This window comes from Dama dama, chromosome 12 (assembly GCF_033118175.1).
Source record: "Dama dama isolate Ldn47 chromosome 12, ASM3311817v1, whole genome shotgun sequence".
NCBI classification, from domain to species: Eukaryota; Metazoa; Chordata; class Mammalia; order Artiodactyla; family Cervidae; genus Dama; species Dama dama.
In genome coordinates this window covers 46,122,545-46,141,470 of record NC_083692.1, presented here as the reverse complement: position 1 = coordinate 46,141,470, position 18,926 = coordinate 46,122,545, and the positions used below count along the sequence as shown (strand labels likewise).

General features: G+C 35.5%; 1 pseudogene; it reads left to right on the top strand.

Moving 5' to 3' along the window:
• Positions 1-18,204, top strand: part of LOC133066831 (small ubiquitin-related modifier 2-like) — a 40,008-nt pseudogene extending 21,804 nt beyond the window's left edge.
• The last annotated feature ends 722 nt before the right edge of the window (positions 18,205-18,926 follow it).

Genomic DNA, 18,926 nt, shown 5'->3' with positions numbered 1-18,926 from the left:
AGGTGGGGGAAAAGAGCCCTTTGACTATCTTTCTTTATAGTTTCTACCTATTCTTGACTCCAAATTGCTATTTTTTCAGGAAGTTTATTTATATCTTTTATATTTTCAAATTCATTGGTACAAATGTATAGCTAGTATTCATTTAAAATGGTGAAATTATTATCTCAGTAAATGCCTCATTATTGAGGTTGCATATTCGTATTGTCTTAGACTGCCTTTTCAAATAAAAAACTCTGATGACAGTATTTTTTATTTCCATTTCATTAATTTCTGCTCTTACCTTCATTAATTTCTTTATTCTTACTTCTTCAGTATTTCAATTTATCTGCCCTCTCAGAATGTACAGCTTGTATATTTTGATTTTTCTTTCAAAAAATAACAAAATTTTAAAATGTTTTGTCTTTACTATCATTTATTAATAAATATTAATCTACTATTATAACTGTAATATCCTAATTTCAGAATAACTAAGAATGACAACTGAAAAGTTTTTTTTTTTAATTACCCTTGTCTACCACATAGTTTTTAACTTGCCATTTTAACCTAGGCTTTAAGAAGAGTTTCTTTAAAAAAATGGTTTCCTTGTGGTTATTTTACTGTCTTCCTGCTCTTTGCTGTTTCATTTTTACCATCTTTCAGTCATTGATTTTTGCCCTATTGTTTAGTAGGTTCAGGATTTATACTTTGGGGAATTTACTCACATTTTTCCTTTGCCCTAATCTGTAAACAGTTTTCTTGTGTGGATGTTTCATAGTCAACTTACTTTTAAGTGGATCCAATTTTTAGCAAATTTCTATATTTACAATTCAAAAGAAAACAGACAGGTAAATAGAAACGTAATGTTAGATCTATATTTTTAAAGCTATATCAAGAAAAACACAAAGGTTCAAAATAGATTTTAATGGATCATTGAATTACAGAGTTCAGTGTTTCTCAAAACCTGAGACTATCATTCCTTGGCTTTCCTCTAGAAGGAGGAGAGACACCAGGGACCTGTGCACAGAGAAACAGTGAGGGGGAGGCCATCTGCAAGACAAGGAGAGAGAACGCAGGAGAGCCACAGCTGCTGAAGCCCTGATCTTGGACTTCCAGTCTGAAGAGCTGGGAGAAAATAGTTTCTGTTGTTTGTGTCTGTGATATTTTATTGTGGCAACCCTAGCAAACTCTTAACATTAATAGCACAATCACCCACAGCCCACAGTTCCCGCCACACCTTCACAACTGAGGCCACGTGTACTTGTTACCCATCAGTCACGCCTCCTCCACCTTTTCTGAGGTAGACATCTTTCTCAATATCCCTGTCTTTTTTAAATGTGGGAAAACAAAAAGTCCAAGTCTGATCACTTTACTTGTTTTGTAACTTGTCTGTTCCCAGTAGACATGAATTCATTTCTTTCATTTACTTAACGTTTTCTCTCTGCTTGAATTTTACCACACTCACATCTGAACAAATAGTTAGCTGGTCCAAGGTTATGAAATCAGGTCTCCTGATACTTGGGTCAATGACTTTTCCTACTCTTTACACTTCTCATTTCACAGGTTCAAAGCTTTGCCTGGAGAATTTACTTTTCTCTCCATCTCTACAAATAGAATTACGTGATAGTTAAACAACTGCCCTTCAGCTTTTGTGAAAATGGCCATTTCTGAAGTTCATCATAGGGGCTGATACCTTTTCATCTGGAAGGAATTAGGATTGCTTCATGGTAAATAATATAATCTAGGAGGAAAGTATTCTTCATGAATATCTATACCTAAAATTCTGCAGGTCAAACCCTCTTTTGGTGAAAAAGAGAATTTCCTAGCTCTGAAATATTTAAAGATGTAGTCAAGGCAGAGAGAATACTGAAAGTTTAAAATTGAAATTGAGTTGCTGAAGGAACTGCTTGAAGTCTGTATTACCTTTAATATTTCTTTGAGTGAAAACCATTATATAATTATGCAGTAAGTCTTTGCACTATATATCAGTGAAACTCATATTAAGAGCTTTCCTTTGAAAGGACTAAAATGAGGATGGGACTGAGAAAAAGTGAACAGGGGAGAAAGTATTTGTTAATTTTTCTTCTTTAAAATAACTTTTATTTTTTCCCTTCTTCTAGGTTCATTAAAGATAGTATAAAAAAGTAAAAAGGAAGAAAAGACCCACCTATCGTCTCAGCATCCCCAGTAATAATATTGCTAATTCAATCTACATATTTCCAATCAGATTTATACAGATATACAATTTTCAATTTAAATTCTGTTTGAATTTGTTTTTAGGTTGGATTTCCCTACAAGAAGACCTTCAGATAAGGATTTGAGTGGTAGTGGTTCATTTGAATGATGTCAGGAAACCCACGTAGGAGCGTAAAAGAGTGAGACAGAAAAGGGAAAGCAGCCAGTTCAGAGGATGTTACCAGGAGGTGACCACTGTGGGCAACAGGAGCCGATTCCAAGAAGGAACTCAGACTCCCACGATCAGTATGTATAGGACAAGGGTCTCAAGGTTGTCTCAACAAAGGGGTGTGACCTGAGCTATTTATACATGAACTCCGTCAATGTGTGCCAGTGCTCACCCGGGGGCATAATTCTTCAGCATCTCTGGCCTGATAAGCACATGGAAGAAGAAAACTCAAGCAGAGAGAAGCAGATGCTGGCAACTGGAAGTATATCAAGCATACACCAAAAATAGCGAGGGTAAAGTTATACAGCTGTGGTACTCATAGCATCTACCATAATTGGAATATTGTTTGGTAACTGCCTCATTCATTTATTTTACGTTGAATCTTTTTCAGGGTATTAAATTATCTAAGTATGCTATCGTCACTCCTTTTGGCTGCATTCTAGTCTACTGAATGACTACATCAATCTTGGGTTTTTTTGGGGGTTTATACATTTTTTCATTATAATATACAAACTGTGATACACATTCTTATATTGAAATATTTTGTACAATTAAAGTGAAAGTCACTCAGTTATGTCCAAAACCTTATGAGAGTTCATGGAATTTTCCCGGCCAGAATACTGGAGTGTGTAGCCTTTCCCTTCTCCAGGGGAATCATCCCAACCCAGGGATTGAACCCAGCTCTCCCACTTTGCAGGTGGATTCTTTACCAACTGAGCCACAAGAGAAGCCCAAAGAAGTATCATTATTAAAAATAGCCAGAATTTGAATTACTGAATCAAAGGATATGCAAAGTTGCATGGCTTTTGATTTGCATTGCAAAGCGGCTCTTCCAAAAGACTGCACTGATTACACAATTAGCAATGTGTATTATTTTTATTGTTTCTTGCTGAATTTTGAGTCAGAGGGACAGGGCCACCCCAAAGAGCCATGGGGGTGATGTTGCCACCTCAGTGGGTTTGATGGGCAGAGCATCAAACCACAGAGAACTATTCTTGAGACTTACAATCTAAAGGAACTCACCTTGCTAGATTTGGGACTTGGTTGGGACCTGTCAGCTCATTCTTTCTTCCAATTTTTTCACTTTTGGATGAGAATATTTATCCTATCCCTGTCCTCATTGTATCTTGGATGCACATAACTTGTCTGGTTTCACAGGTTCATAGTTGGAGAAGAATTTTGCCTCAGGATGAACTGTATATTAATTCTCATCCCTATCTGATTTAGATGATATTCAGACGAAACTCTGAACCTGACTTTAGAGTAGATTGCTAGAACAAGTTAAAAGTTTGGGGGATGTTGGGATGAAATGGAAGTATCTTAAATGAGGGGAGAACATGAACGTGGGTGGTGAGCACGTGTCGATGCAGTAAAATGAACTGTGTCTCCCCCAAACTCATATGCTGAAGCCTTAAGCCCTGATGTAACTGGAGATGGGGCTTTGAGAGGTAATTAGATACAGATGGGGTGCTGAGGGTGGCCCTTCACAATGGGATTATTGCCCTTAACAGAAGAGACACCAGAGACCTAGCTCAAGCTCTCTATCTGCCAAGTAAAGACACAGCAAGAAGGCAGCCATCTGTAATCCATAAAGAGAGCTCTCACCAGAACACAACCGTGCTGGTACCCTGACCTTGGAATTCCCAGCCTTCAAAACTGTGAGAAACAAACTTCTGTCCTGTAACCCACTCTCTCGGGCTTCCCAGGTCTCTAGTGGTAAAGAATCTCTCCGTCAATATAGGAGATGCAAAAGACACAGGTTTGATCCCTGGTCTGGGATGATCCCCTGGAGTAGAAAGTGGCAACCCACTCCAGTATTCTTGTCTGGAAAATTCCATGGACAGAGGAGCCTGGCAGGCTACAGTCCATGGGGCCACAATGAGTCAGACATGACTGAGCATAAGCCACACAGTCTACAGTATTTTGTTACAGCAGTCTGAGGAGGCTAATACTGGGTTTATTTCCAAGTTTGAGACTTGATGCCATGGACCTGCTAGTGCAGATCTATCTACCAGGTGAGAATGAAGCTGGAGGCACATGGTAGGTGAACTGGCAGGAATGTGAGGACTTGGTGTTGCTGAACCTGAACAAATGCAAAGCAGAAGAACACAGGGCTAGGTAGATGCATCTCTCCCTTTTAACTCTCTTCCATAGACTACACTGAAATGTGACTCCTCTTTATGATCCTCCGAACAGTGAATACCAAGTAAACATGCCCATTGAGCAACCTGCTGGATCTGTTTCCAGCTCACTGTGTTTCATGTCTTTCTTTGCCTCTCTTCTCTTTTTCCCTCTGTCTCACCACATGTGTATTTGCATCTCGTTAGGCGGCATCATTTTGTTGCCTGGGGCTCTGTTTTCTAGAGAATACTTAATAAAAACACAATTTTGATAAAGATATTATATTTTGATTATAATAGAACACAAGTCCAATGAACTTATAGAAAATAAAAATATATGCAATGTGTAATATATGCAAAAGTACTGAATTGGGTAATTTTATATTTGAGATGCCTATTGGACACCATTATCTTTTAGACTACAAACATAAAGTTTCCAATTATATCCTTGTATAAAAGCATGGCCTGAATAATAAAATATACTTAATTGGATTCATGACTTTCAGACAACTATACCAATAATATGAATTAATGAAAAAGTATAGACTTGGTGGGAGGGCTCAAATATACAGTACTTGAACAAATTCAATTTAATGTTTAACACATTTATTTTAAAAGCTAAGTTGAATGTATATGTAATAGAAAATAGAAATATATATCATAAAAAATAAAATTTAAAATGATCATTTAAGGAACTCTTCTACACTGTTGGTGGGAATGTAAATTGGTACAGCCACTATGGAGAATGATCTAGACTTCCCTGGTGTCTCAGATAGTAAAATGTCTGGCTACAATGCAGGAGACCTGGGTTCAATCCCTGGGTTGGGAAGATCCTCTGGAGAAGGAAATGGCAACCTACTCCAGTACTCTTGCTTGAAAAATCCCATGGATGAAGGAGCATGGTAGGCTACAGTCCATGGGGTTGCAAAGAGTTGGACATGACTGAGTGACTTCACTTTCATTTTTGTTTCACTATGGAAAACAATATGGAGGTTCCTTAAAAAACTAAAAACAGAACTACAATATGATCCTGCAATCCCACTCACAACCGTATATCTAGAGAAAAACATGGTACGAAATGATACACGCACCCCAATGTTCACTGCAGAACTGTTTACAACAGTCAAGACATGGAAGCAATCTAAATGTTCACTGACAGAGGAATGGATAAAGATGATGTGGTACTTATGTACAATGGAATATTACTCAGCCATTAAAATGAAAATAATGCCATCTGCAGCAAGATGGATGGACACAGAGAGGGTCATACTGAGTGAAGTAAGACAGAGAAGGAGAAGTATCTTATGACATCCCTTACATGCCGAATCTAAAAAGAAATGATACAAATGAACTTATTTACAAAATAGAAACAGACTCACAGACTTAGAGAAGGAACTTATGGTTATGTGAGGGGCGGGGGAGGTGAGAAGAAGAGGTAGTTAGGGAGTTTGACATTGTTATGTACACACTGCTGTATTTAAAAGGGATAACCAGCAAGGACCTGCTGTATAGCACATGGAACTCTGCTCAATGTTATGTTGCACCTGGGTGGGAGGGGAGTTTGTGGGAGAATGGATACATATATGTGTATGGCTGAGTTACTCTGCTGTGCCCCAGAAACTATCACACTATTAATCAGATACTCCAATATTAAATAGTCTTTTAAAAAGAAAGAGTTCTATATTGATAACAATTTTCTGCCTATTCAAAGTGGAAATGAACAATCAGAAAGGCAAAGGCAATAAGCTCTTCTTATTTTTCCTACACAAAAGTGCTCAGTAGATCTCTTCTCAATATAACTATGGTCAATTCAGTCAATTTCTACACAGAGAATGTGTTTAAAATTTTTAATATTATCATTACCATTGTCATTACTATTTTACTTTTTCTCAACAATAGATAGTAATTCTCTTCCTCAATTTACCCCTTTTTTACCAAACAAATTTAAAAAATCAAATGTAAAAAAAGTGATCTCATTCCATAATGTGACACATCTCCATCTTACAGTGAATGTAAAATGTATTTTCAAGGTCAATTTTAACAAAGATAAATCTAAAACCTCAAATTTTGCTTCAGAAATTCAAAGGTACAAGAACTGGTTAGAAATAATAGCAGCAAAGATTAAATCTGAAGATTAAATCCATTAAGTCTTTAATTGGTCAAAAAATTCATGTGAACACCTTAAAGAATCTAATCCAATCTCAATTCTGTTAACAGGATTACTCTGTCCAGATGACCCAAAGGAAATAGTCCATCATTCTCTGTTTTGTAAGGTTGTTTTTTCAGGGCTTGTATCCAGCTTTGGGAGTCAATGAGAATTGGGACACTGTCAAAATAGTCAACATATATAGGAAAATTAAGTCTGAGAGATTAAAGATTTGAAAAATATGTCATATGAAATGTAAATGGTTGAAGGGATTAGGGATATTTAACATGAAGGAGCAAAGACTCCTGGAGAATTTAACAGCTATAATCAAATTACTCAAGGGCTATTATTAAGAAAAGATACAGACTTACAGACTTTAGGCCATTGTAAGAAAGAAATTTCCAATGATGATGTCCATTCTTATGCAGTGATGACCTCTTTATGATTAGAACTATCCAGATAGAGGTTGGGAGGCCATTTAATTCAGCTGTTATCACTGTGCATTGTGAGTAGAATAGTGGAACAATGTCCTCTATGGTTCTCTTTAACTCCAAGTGACCTGCTGGAGGATCCTCAAAATATCCTCCTGTAATTTTGAAACTTCGTGAGGTTCACCTCAGTAAATTATTTTTTAGGTAATGAAAAAAGTCCTACACATCTTCAAAACTCAAGACAACTAGTGAAGTATTTCATAGAATTGAACAAAATATATTCTTTTTTAAAAAATGTCAAGGGCAGCAAGGAAGCATTAATATTCAGGAAGAAAATATGCACAGTGCCGCATAACTAGCAGAACTGAAATTTGTCCCAGGTGGGGAAAATCATGTCTGAATTTTTAGTTAGTAGGAAACATCATAGTTAGGGTGAGGATTTCAAGGGGCAATGGGACAGCACAGGTATTCCTCACCCTAAACAACAGAGAATGACAAAGCCAAGGGCATGTGCATAACCCAAAACCTTTATATCAATATAAAACCTAGGTCACCAAAACCAGGAGTGGAATCAGAAGGATTATGCAGTAGAAAGACATCACAAACAGCTATCGGAAATGAGATATGATGCCAAGACTCTGGCCAGGGAGATAAAAACAGAGTCTGGGTAAGAGCCAAGAATCATATTCCCTGGATGCCCATTTAGATGAAGCTTTCTGAACATGAGATTGGAAGTTCATAGCATGAAAAATGAAAAAAATCAATATGAGAGCAAGAAAGATAATTTGTTTTATAACTTTCCTTCTCAAAGATGTCTCCTATATGAGATTATAACTTTTTGCCTTTTTTTAGGGTGGGGTGGGGTGGGGTATTCATGTATCCTCTCTTTTATAACATAATGATAACTGCAAATTTTGTTTTGTTTAATGCTCTCACTGGCAATAGGAAATACTAACAGACCTGTGCCAACCTCTTGATTTGTTTTCCTTTTAATTTCACCAGTCTGTGAAATTTAAAAATCTGGAAATAACTGGCTCAGAACATCAATTCGTGTTTGTAATTTGATGTGAGGCACTCAGGGTAATATGTTAAGTTTAGACTAAAAAAGAATCAATTCATCTAGTAAGTGAAATCAATAACTGTACAAATTATTTGCTATATGTCACAACTTTATTAATTTTAAATATTCAGATTTTTTAAATAACATCAAAATATTATAAAGACTATATAGGGTTCTTCTTTATTTTATTTAGTTTTACTGTGTTCATTAAGTACTTTGATGAATGCATGGTGACTAGCGTTATTGTTCTGCGAGTGGTACATGCTCATTTACAGCATTCAAGTGAGGGAAAAAAATTAAAGCTAATAATTTTCAGTACTTAAATTTAGCAGACAAACTATTAAACATCATTACCCACATATATTTCTAAATGCATATAAGAACTTCTTAATACTTTAGTCTCCAATAAAATGTATTTATGGCATAAAATTATACTTCAGATCATGCAACTCTGACTGATTTCTGCTGGGTACTTATTCCAAACTATGTATCAATTCTTTTGAAGATTAAAATAAATCATGAATATGTACTCTATGCATACTTACACTTGTAAAATTTAAGAGGCAGTATGTTAGCTATTAGGCCACAGACCAAAAAAGAAGCATTATTTTTCTGAGCTTGTTTCCAAATCTCATTATGAAGAAAAAAATGAGATAATGTATGATACACAACTGAGTTATTTTTATCACTGAAAGTTATAAATTTTCATATCATGTCACAAAGCTAAAGTAAAATCAAGCATAGTTTAATTTATAATATTCCTAAGCAATAATTCAAAATGCATGCCAAAGTCTTATAGTATTTTACATTGTTACCTTCTGTTCTCACTGTGTGTAAATACATTGTAAAACAGAGTTGAAATTGATAGAATACTAGATAGCACATTGCCTATTCTTATTTCTCTCTAATCACCAATATTATAGATGTACATATCAAAAATAAAAAAATTAAAATGACATACAACATTCATATGAGCATAAAAATACCATTTCTGCAAGAGCTAATTTAGAAGCCCCAAAATAATGTGTCATTTTCTTATACTAATGTGTTCCAAATTAAGAAAGCAGCATGTTAAGTATAAATCTTAATTTATGAACTGCCTTTGGGAATGAAATAAATTCTGGGTGACTAAGTTACTTTAAAAATAACTTTGAATTTATTATTTTAAGAAATACAGAAGAAAACTTTCATACCAGCTCACCACCCTGTACTTTCAGCCTGATAATACAAGTGTCATCCAAAAAAAGCCACTTTATCATATAACATTTATATTAAATCATTTCATTTTTCACGTAATTTTCCTACTAGTCTTCTGCCAAAATATGAGGAAGAAATAGGATCTTTTCTCTAAATAATGTTCCCCAGCAGACTGCCATTGCCAACAGCAGTAGATTAATAATAGATGCCCAGTGACTCTTGGAGTCTTACTGGTTTCAGGCAGCACAAAGCCTGGGGTTAACATAAAGGTCACTTGGGGTTTTTCTGCTCAAAAGACTTACAAGAATATTTTACTAGATCTCCCTTCCAAGAAACTTAAAAAATCACATTGTCTTCTCTTGGATTTATGAAAATCCCCGGGAGTTTATGTTTGCAAATCTGACTTCAAGCTTTTTCTCCCAATATTAAATCAGTTTAGAGAAGCCCTTCCATCTCCTGCATGTTGTTTTCATGTTGCCTGGTGCCAATCCAAATAGGGAAACCAACAGTCATCCTTAATTTCTACAAAATTCATTCACTCAGTTTTTTGTGTACCTAGCAAATTCTGCTAAACATGTGAGATATCAGAAATATTTATATCACAGAAACACAAACAACAACATTTATCAGGCAGTCTCTTTTTCTCAAACACCTTCTCCTTCCTTAGTCTTTTTGTCTTCTTTCCCCTTCTTCTTATTACCAATTTCCAACTTTTAAAAAAAGGTATAATCTGGGCTCTAGCCTCCTGGCTTTACTATCTTCCCTCCATTCTAGCTTCCTTTTCCCCCCTCCTATGCTATTTCCCAATCTTTTTTGTCCCTCAGGGGAGTAAAATAGAAATAGCTCATTTTTTAATGCAAATTAGTTCAAATTCCTCTTAACAATACTGCCTATTACAGTGACTATAAAAGCAACAGCAAAGTAATTCTTTTAAAATTCATAAGTGTTTCTTAGTTTCAAGGCTCCCATCTGAAATTCAAAATTACTTGGAATAATGAAACCTTAAGTTGCTGTGATTCAAATATCCCCTGCTAAATGACCTCGATGGGGAATAAATTCTCTGTACATGACTTCAGGCAAGTAGTTCCTACCAAAAAATGAACATCTCAGAGAGTCAGAGGCATAAGCCAATGAGAGGCACAGCATTTAAACAGAAATCAAGGTTCATGAGCCTTGGATGTGCTTGCATGTGTGTTCATCTGAATCAGATCTTACTTTTCCTTTACATGAGCAAGCTTGGGTTGTAGGGAAAATTAGTTACTAAGACTATCCTTTAAAGTTCCAATGAGCTCTTCAGCAATTTACTCAGGTATATAAATACTACCTAAAAATGTCTTAAAGAAAAACTATCCATATATTAGTACATGCATATGCCTGGCTTTGACTGTGTGAACAACCTAAAAGACAATTTCATTTAATCTCCATGCCACTCAGCAAGCTAAATACTAAAACTCTCTTTTTTAAAATGTGTAAATTAAGTAACTTAACCAAGTTCATAGACTTGAAATTCAAGCTAAGTTTATAACATCAGGATTTCATGGAATCATTAATAATTGTAAAAATTGTTAAATAAGTATAAATAGACAAACAAACAAGAAGTGTCCACCGTAAAATTTTAATTGTGTTTAAACAAATGAAGAGCATCACAAAACGCTAGGGACTGAATGCTTATAGCCCAAATTTCATATGTTGAAATCCTAACCCCAAAGGTGGTGGTATTAGAAGGAGGGACCTTTTAGATGTGACTAGGGCTTGAGGGCAGAGCCCTCATAAATGGAATTAGTGCCCTTAGAAAAGGGACCCCAGAGAGATCCTTTGTTCTTATGCCAGGTAGAACACAACAAAAAGATGGCTGTCTATGAACCAGAAAGCCAGCCGTCATCAGACGCTGAATCAGCCAAGAAAGACTTTGATTTTGGACTCCCCAGCTTCTAGAACTGTGATAAATAAATTTCTATTGTTACAGAGTCTATGGTATTTTGTTACAGGAGCCCAAGTGAACTAAAATGACTGACTTCATGAATTCATTAGTTACATGTTCTAAACATCATCATAAAGCAAAGATTTTATGAAATCATTTCAGTATAAGTATTCTGCCCAATTAAAGGAATGATGGTGTTGCCTATAAATGTCAGTTGGATCTGCTCCATTTCAAAAATGTCTCATTAACAGTACCTAAAAGATCTCCTTGAATTCAGGACTTTATGGAAAATAAAAATACTTATTAACAGAGCTTCACAACCTCAGGGATGGAATCACATACAGTTTACTGACAGTTATATTAAACATAAATGTATACAGCACACAATTAATAGTTACAACTACTTACACTGAGTTTTTCATCCTTAGACCAGTGCTTGGCATATAGTAGGCATTTAATAAACCTCATGGATGATTAAAACACTAAATGCATGATGAAATAACATGCTCTGGTATTAAATAACCAATTCTGTATTATGAGACTTTGTTGAAGGCTACAGGTAAAGTCTGAGAGTCATGCCTGACTTGCAGCTCTGTCCTACCTTTTCTTTTTTTTAGGATTCTAGTCATGTAGCTGTGTATTTTTACCTATTTGCTTCATTTTTCCATATGGCTCTAAACTGAACATTCTGTCAGTTTTTCATATGATGAGTCAGTTTTTATATAATCAGTCTAGAGAGCTTTCTATGAAATTTCTTATTCTTGTTTATGTATCACTCTTGCTACTTTATCACCTGGATGTACATCTGAATCATGCACATCAATATGACCTTGAGAAAGTCAAACAGCAATGTGGTGACAAGCACTCTATTCTTGGCTAAATTCTAGCAAGGCTTCTATCAGCTCAAGGTCATGTCCCTAGGTTAATGAAATGCCTTTGAAATGCCTGCCTGAGAAAGCTCAATGCTCCAAAAGAATTTGCTGGTAGTTTCAGTCAAGTCCTCACTATGAGCTTCTTATCTCCTTTTTCTTAGAGAATTTACTAGACAATTAACAATTATAAATCTTCTCTCTATCCTTTTGAGACAGATCTTCTACAACCCAGGAATGTCTTTCTCAAGGACCTGGGAGCCATATCTTTGAAATGTGATCATCGAAAAAGATAAGGCCCCTGTCTTCTAATTTCAGTGCTGGGTAGGAGCCTAACATTTTTAGGTGCCAGTTAGCAAACACAGCTACCCTAATCACATTGACCAATCCACCCCCTTACATTCCATTAGCACACTCCAGGATTTTAAAAGCCTCTCACATTTTGTTTCAGCAAAGATAGCTCAGTTTACACTGAAGTCTCTCCACTGCTGCAGTAGCCTGAATAAAATCCGTCCTGCCATCTTTAAAAAACATCCAGCTCTGTTTCTCTTTTATCATAGCCAAATGTCATTCTCTCATATACAATCTTGCTTCCTACTTCACTCATAAAATTTATATTAACAGTGGTAATCAGCCCCAGCTTTCTGATTTATAATCAACATACTGGTGCACACTAAGACACACTTTTGGCCTTCTTTCTCCTGATTTCACAGGTGGCATCTTGCCAGTTCAAGGCTGACACATTTATATATGCTCTCTGGCACTTACTCATTTTTCTCTCAGCTGGGAACTAACTTTATCAAGTTCCCTCTTTTATATATTACCTCTCCTTTAAACTGGCTTCTTCTCCTTCACTTATCAGTATATGTAGGGTCTTTCTTTCTGAAAAGATTTTAAACTCTCCCTGATCCTATGGTCTCCTATTTTCACTGTATTTCTTCTCATCCTATTCATGATTGTTCAGTGAGTCATCTCTACTTTTCAACTCCCATTTTTTAATATCCACTCTTTTCATTTCACTGATATAGAGCTTCTCAATAAATATCATGGAATTGCTCTCACTAATTACTAAAAGCCTTGTAAATGCTGATCTCAAGGGAAAATTTTCAGGCACCATTTATTGGGTCTCTGTATTACATTTAAATATGCAGAATATTAACATATTCATGACATGTTTCATTTACTTCCCTTACTCTATGAAGTTATACACTTTGCCTTCATTCTTATTCTCCTTCAAGGACTCTTCCTTCTCCACATACATGTAACATATAACCTTTAAACTTCTAACTTTAGTCCAGTCTCATCCATTGATCCCACTGTGAACAATATCACTAGTCACATGGTTCTGTTACTTATTGTTAAAAAATAAATAAAATGCAAACAGATAAGCCCCACCAAAAAAAATTAAAGAGAAAGAGTACTTAAAAAGTCAATTATATTTACCAAATAACTGACCTCATATATTATTCAGAAACAGAAATATTAAAATAGCAACAAAAAACAACTGAGAAACATCTAAACAGCATGTGACATCAAAGTCAGTGGACAGCTAATCTTTGATCATTTTAGTTATGAGAAAGATTTTAGTTATTTAGTAGGTTTTAATTTAAAATAACATATATGTAAGTATATTGATGGTTCTGGTATTCAGAATTATTTTTAGCTTTGAGCTATAGAAGACCAACTGATTTTGGTTTAATCAATATATCAGCTCACATAATTTTTGAAAAGTTAAAGATCAGATGTTGCTGAGTTCACGTTGTCAAAGTGTGCCGTGTTTCTTTCTCAGATCACTTTCCCTATGTGATAGGCACAGAGTGAAGGGACAAAGTAGGTAATTAAATAGTAAATATCTCTAGGGGATTGTAAGTAAAGAGGAAAGTACAGGAGGCCCCTATAAGTTGATGATTACTCAAGAAAGCAGGTTTGCTCAACCACAAAACTGTGCAGGCTTGCTCAGCAACAAAACCATGCAACAGAAGCATCAGACATGCGCCAAAACAATAAAACAATGGTAACATGAGACCCACACCCTACCCAGTGAGTTTGGTAAGTTAATGATTGCTAGGGCATGCTCTCTTCACACATAAAAATACAGTAATTTATGGAAAGGTAACATTTCAGAGTGAAAGACCCTCATTGTATTTAGACCTGAAATAATTTTTCCATAGTGCCATGATAGTCCTCGCTTGACCATGTAGGGACAAGAAAACCCCTCTCCTGATGGAGGAAAAGCTGATGATGAAGCATGATGTCCACTTGAGAATGAGGAAGAAGGCAGTCTTTTCTCCCTCTTCACTTTTCTTTTGATTATAAAACTCTAGCCCACTAAGTACTCAAGACATGGCATCCTTTCACCCCTCTCCCGTAGGATGCCTCACAAGCATCCTATTCTAATATCACTTCTTATCTACCACTTTGGCTCTCACTGAATTATTTTTTTGTGCTAAGACATAAAGAACCAGAGCTCCTCAGAGCCCTTGAAATACCACCTAGTGGTTTCATATGCATAAACTTCATTTTCAGGCTGAATATCCTCAACTGGTAATCAAGATATGGTCAACTCAAGTTTATAGCTTATCAGCTAAGTATCTATACCTGATAAGAGTACAGTTCTCTCAATATATTTGACAGAAGTTTCAAGAAGGATTCTCAACAGCCTGGCCTATGTCATAAATCCACTCAAGATCATTTGCTATGACCAAGAGTCACAAGTTATGAGTTACAATCTCAGTCAAGGTCTGAGAAAATTGTTGGCATGGATTAAGGATAGTAGAGAATAGTTTCCCCAGAGGTAAATCAGGGTGGTGTGTTACCAGAAACCTGATATCTAGACAGTCTTTTTTTTTTTAATCTTCTCAACAAAAGAAATTATTCACATTTTTTTGAAGGATAAACCAAAATTCAGAGGGATTAAATGCAGTCACATAATAAAAAGTGGGATTGAACTTTAATTTCTATTTTTCATTCTAAAGTCAATATTCTTTCCACATTCCAATGCTTCCAATTCTCCTGCTCAACAGGAATAAGAGACTACATTTTCAGTGAAAGAAAGTACTTTACTGAAAGCTTCAATTAATGAAAATGCAAGTATACAGTTCTCAATTCTCATGTTCTCACTTATGATCAGGTTATTACAATGTACATCAAAATAGAAAAAGGAACTAAGATAGTCACAGTCACTATCTTAAAGAACAGCTTTATACTCTCATCCTGGCTTTAACATATATATATGTATATATATATATATCTTCCTCAAATAGTTCTAAAATTGTTTTTATGCAGCTCATGCCATAAACTATAGGTAAAAAGCCGCAGCACCCTCTGTGCAAATCTTGATGTCATAACATCACCATGGCAACAATATCTCTGCAATGTGGAGATGCAATTCTTTCCTGAAAATTAATCAGCTGCAGTGACAATCATAGTTACTATCTCAGGCAAGTAGTATAGATCCACCTAAGACCCCTGAGAATCTTCCAGTGTCTGTATCCATTAAATAAGACTACAAGATTTTATTAAGAAAATAACTGTCTAAAATCATAATCCTAAACCTTCTATTCCTAAAGCATCTCATAGAACATACTCTTTTATTACATGTGCTCTAAACTTCTTAAAAATTGCATTTAAAAGATGATATTTCCACATATTGGCTCCCAGATAACTTTAATTTTTAACTGATTCCTTTAAAGGTTATTGGTTGCCTAAAGATTTATGCTTAATAAAAATGTCTTGAGAAAAAGGATGTGAAATAAGAAATTAGAAAAATCCATCCAAATTATATTTTGAAAAAGTAAAAATGCCTATTTTTTAGCCAAACCTGTGGCTGGAGCTCTCAGGACGCAGCTAAAAGGAATAAGAGTTGATTTTATTGAGAGATGCAAAAATGTAGTGGAAAAAACACAACTCTGGAGTGAAATAAACTGCTGTTTAAATCCTAGAGATATTATAGTGTTTTAATATATAAAATCGCTAGTAAAATTTTCCACATAAAGTTAGAAGAAGAAAATGATAATACTGTGTCAACAGATAAGCTAAACCATGCAATAAAATCTAACATCTATTCAATAAAAATAAATTCTAGAAGAGAACTTACTCAAACCTGATTTAAAAAAACATATTTAGAAAAACCTACAGTAAGCATTACAATAATAATTTTTTTTTTAATTTCTTTAAAATCAAGAATGAGACAAGCATGCTGGCAAATTTGCTGGTTTGAAAAGTAAGTCTTCCAAGAAAATAATCAATGAATCAATCAATCAATGGCATAATCTGTGATAATTTTATAGAAAAATTATAACACTTTAGTGAAGTACTGGGCTTTCTCAATGACTCAACAGGTAAAGAATAGCAGTGCAGTGCAGGAGACACGGAAGATGCGGGTTTGATCCCTCAGTCAGGAGGATTCCCTGGTGAAGGACATGGCAACCCACTCCAGCATTCTTGCCTGGAAAATCCCATGGACAGAGGAGCCTGGCAGGCTAGAGTCCATAGGGTTGCAAAGAGTTGGACATGACTGAACAACTAACACTTTCTTTTTCAGTGAAGTACTAAAGAAGACATATAATGGGCAAACATATTCTGCTTATAGACAGGAAGGTAATATTTACATATATTTATCCTTTCCAAACTGATCTATAAATTTATGTAATTCCAATCAAAATCCTAACAAGGTATTTTCATAGAAAATAAGCTAATTTAAAATGTTTCACAAAACAGCAAAAAACAAAAACAGAAAAATATTCCATAAAACCGATGATTAAAGAAAACAGTACCCAACAAAATAGTAAGATTAGAGATCTGATAGTAATTTACTGATATAAATGTTATACGTTGATTTTTAAAAAAAGTAAAGCAGACCAATAGAACACAATCTAGAACTCAGAATTTGACCAACACTCATAAAAAATGTGATTGCTAACAAAGATGGTGTTGCAAATCAGTGGGGAAAGGGTAAACTATTCAGTAAATGGTGCTGGGGGAACATTCCATATAAAAATGTGACTCTGGATCCCTACCTCACACTACACATAAAAACCAATTCCAACTATATTCAAACATGTAAATACAAAAGCGAAACACTCTAACTTTCAGAAGAGACTGTCATCTCCCTCTCCTGCTGTCTCCGAGTGCCATCTGTATGCTAGTTTGGTGCTGCCTGGCATCTCTTTGGAAAAGGGCAGCTAAAACTACTCCAGCATTCACCTGGCCAATAAAAAGCCCATGTGTGGAGTCAGGACTGAGAATGAGGATCAAGCTAATTTGAAGTGGCAGGGCAGCCACTATAGTGCAGTTTAAAATCAAAATGTTTAGACCACTTAATAAACTAATGAAAACATATTGTGAACAACAGGACTTTTCAATAAGGCAGATCAGCTCCTGATTTGGTGGGCGGCCAATCAATAAAACAGACACACCTGCAGAGCTGGAAATGGAGAATGAAGATGTTGTCAGTGTATTCTAACAGCAGGTAGAGGTGTCTAGTAAACAGAGAAAGCACTTGCTACTTTTCTCTACCTGTGCTCGCAAGTAAAGCAATGTATTCTAAATGGAAAAAACCCTGATTTGGTTTCAACACACTCTGACTGTTATGGTAGGTTTCTTTAGTCTTTTATTTCCCCCTTTTTGATTCAGTTTACTTGTACATAAATAAGTGATGTAAGCAAGCAGGTACACTGTTATTTTGTTTTCCAAATAGACAATGAAATGCAAAACTGGGAATGAAAGGGGTTACTCAGCTCTAATAAATTCTGATATGACCTTTACTCCTTTAAGCTTTTGTAATTAGCCCCTTGCAAATAAACTATCCTAACTTGAGTGAGACATTTATTTTCTCGGACTCTGATACATACACCTATTTTCCGCAAGTTTGGCACCAAATCAGAATGCTTGGTGGCAAAATCCATATGACTGTCCATTGGTTGGTGTGATCTGTTCTGACTGAGGTCTGCATCTGAATTCTTAATCCTCAGAGAAGAGACCAAAATTAGATACAAGGCCCTACGTGTGTTTCTAGGAATTAGGAAGAGAAATAATGAAGTGAGTCTGGGGGAACCTCAGTTCTACACATCGGAACATAGTCACACAAAAACTATATGTAATCCATAGATACAGAATGGAAGCAAGCATATCGAACACCTATTTATTCAGGTAATAAACTTCTTTCTTGCATAAACTTGAAATTTTATACAAATATATTTTTAACCTGTATATGAAGACATTTGTTAACAACAGGAATTTATTTGTGGAGTAAAGTATAAAATCTTATTGCTTATATATTTTAATACAAAAATATGAGAATGAACCAAAAATTAAAAAAAAAAGATGATACTGTATTTCTCTGGTCTCAAGACCCCTTTATTTTCAAGCATTAAAGTTATTAGCTCTGCAATTACAAGGTCACAAGCAAGGATGTCAGACCCGGGAAGTTTTATTTCCGAATGGCTTGTAAAGTTAAAGATCCTTAAGCATGCTGATCACATCTGGGAGGATTTGTTTTGCTGTGTTATTTTTCTTTGCTGTCAGATCATTAACAGTATTTAAATTGTATTTTTTAAGCCCTGCTCTTCTCCAGTCTCTGTGTGTGCTTTCTTTTAATTTGTTTCTAACATAAATGACAGAAGACATTTCACAAGCCAGCTCTAACTACTTTCCCAGTGTCACCTCCTCTTTATCCACCTACCAACCCTCCCCCTGCCTCTCCCTACCGCTGGCACAGCCATACCTCAATACTTCTATCTCAGGCCATGTCACTCATCCTTCCTTACCTGTGCAGTACATCAAGTCTCCTTGTCTGGAAAGC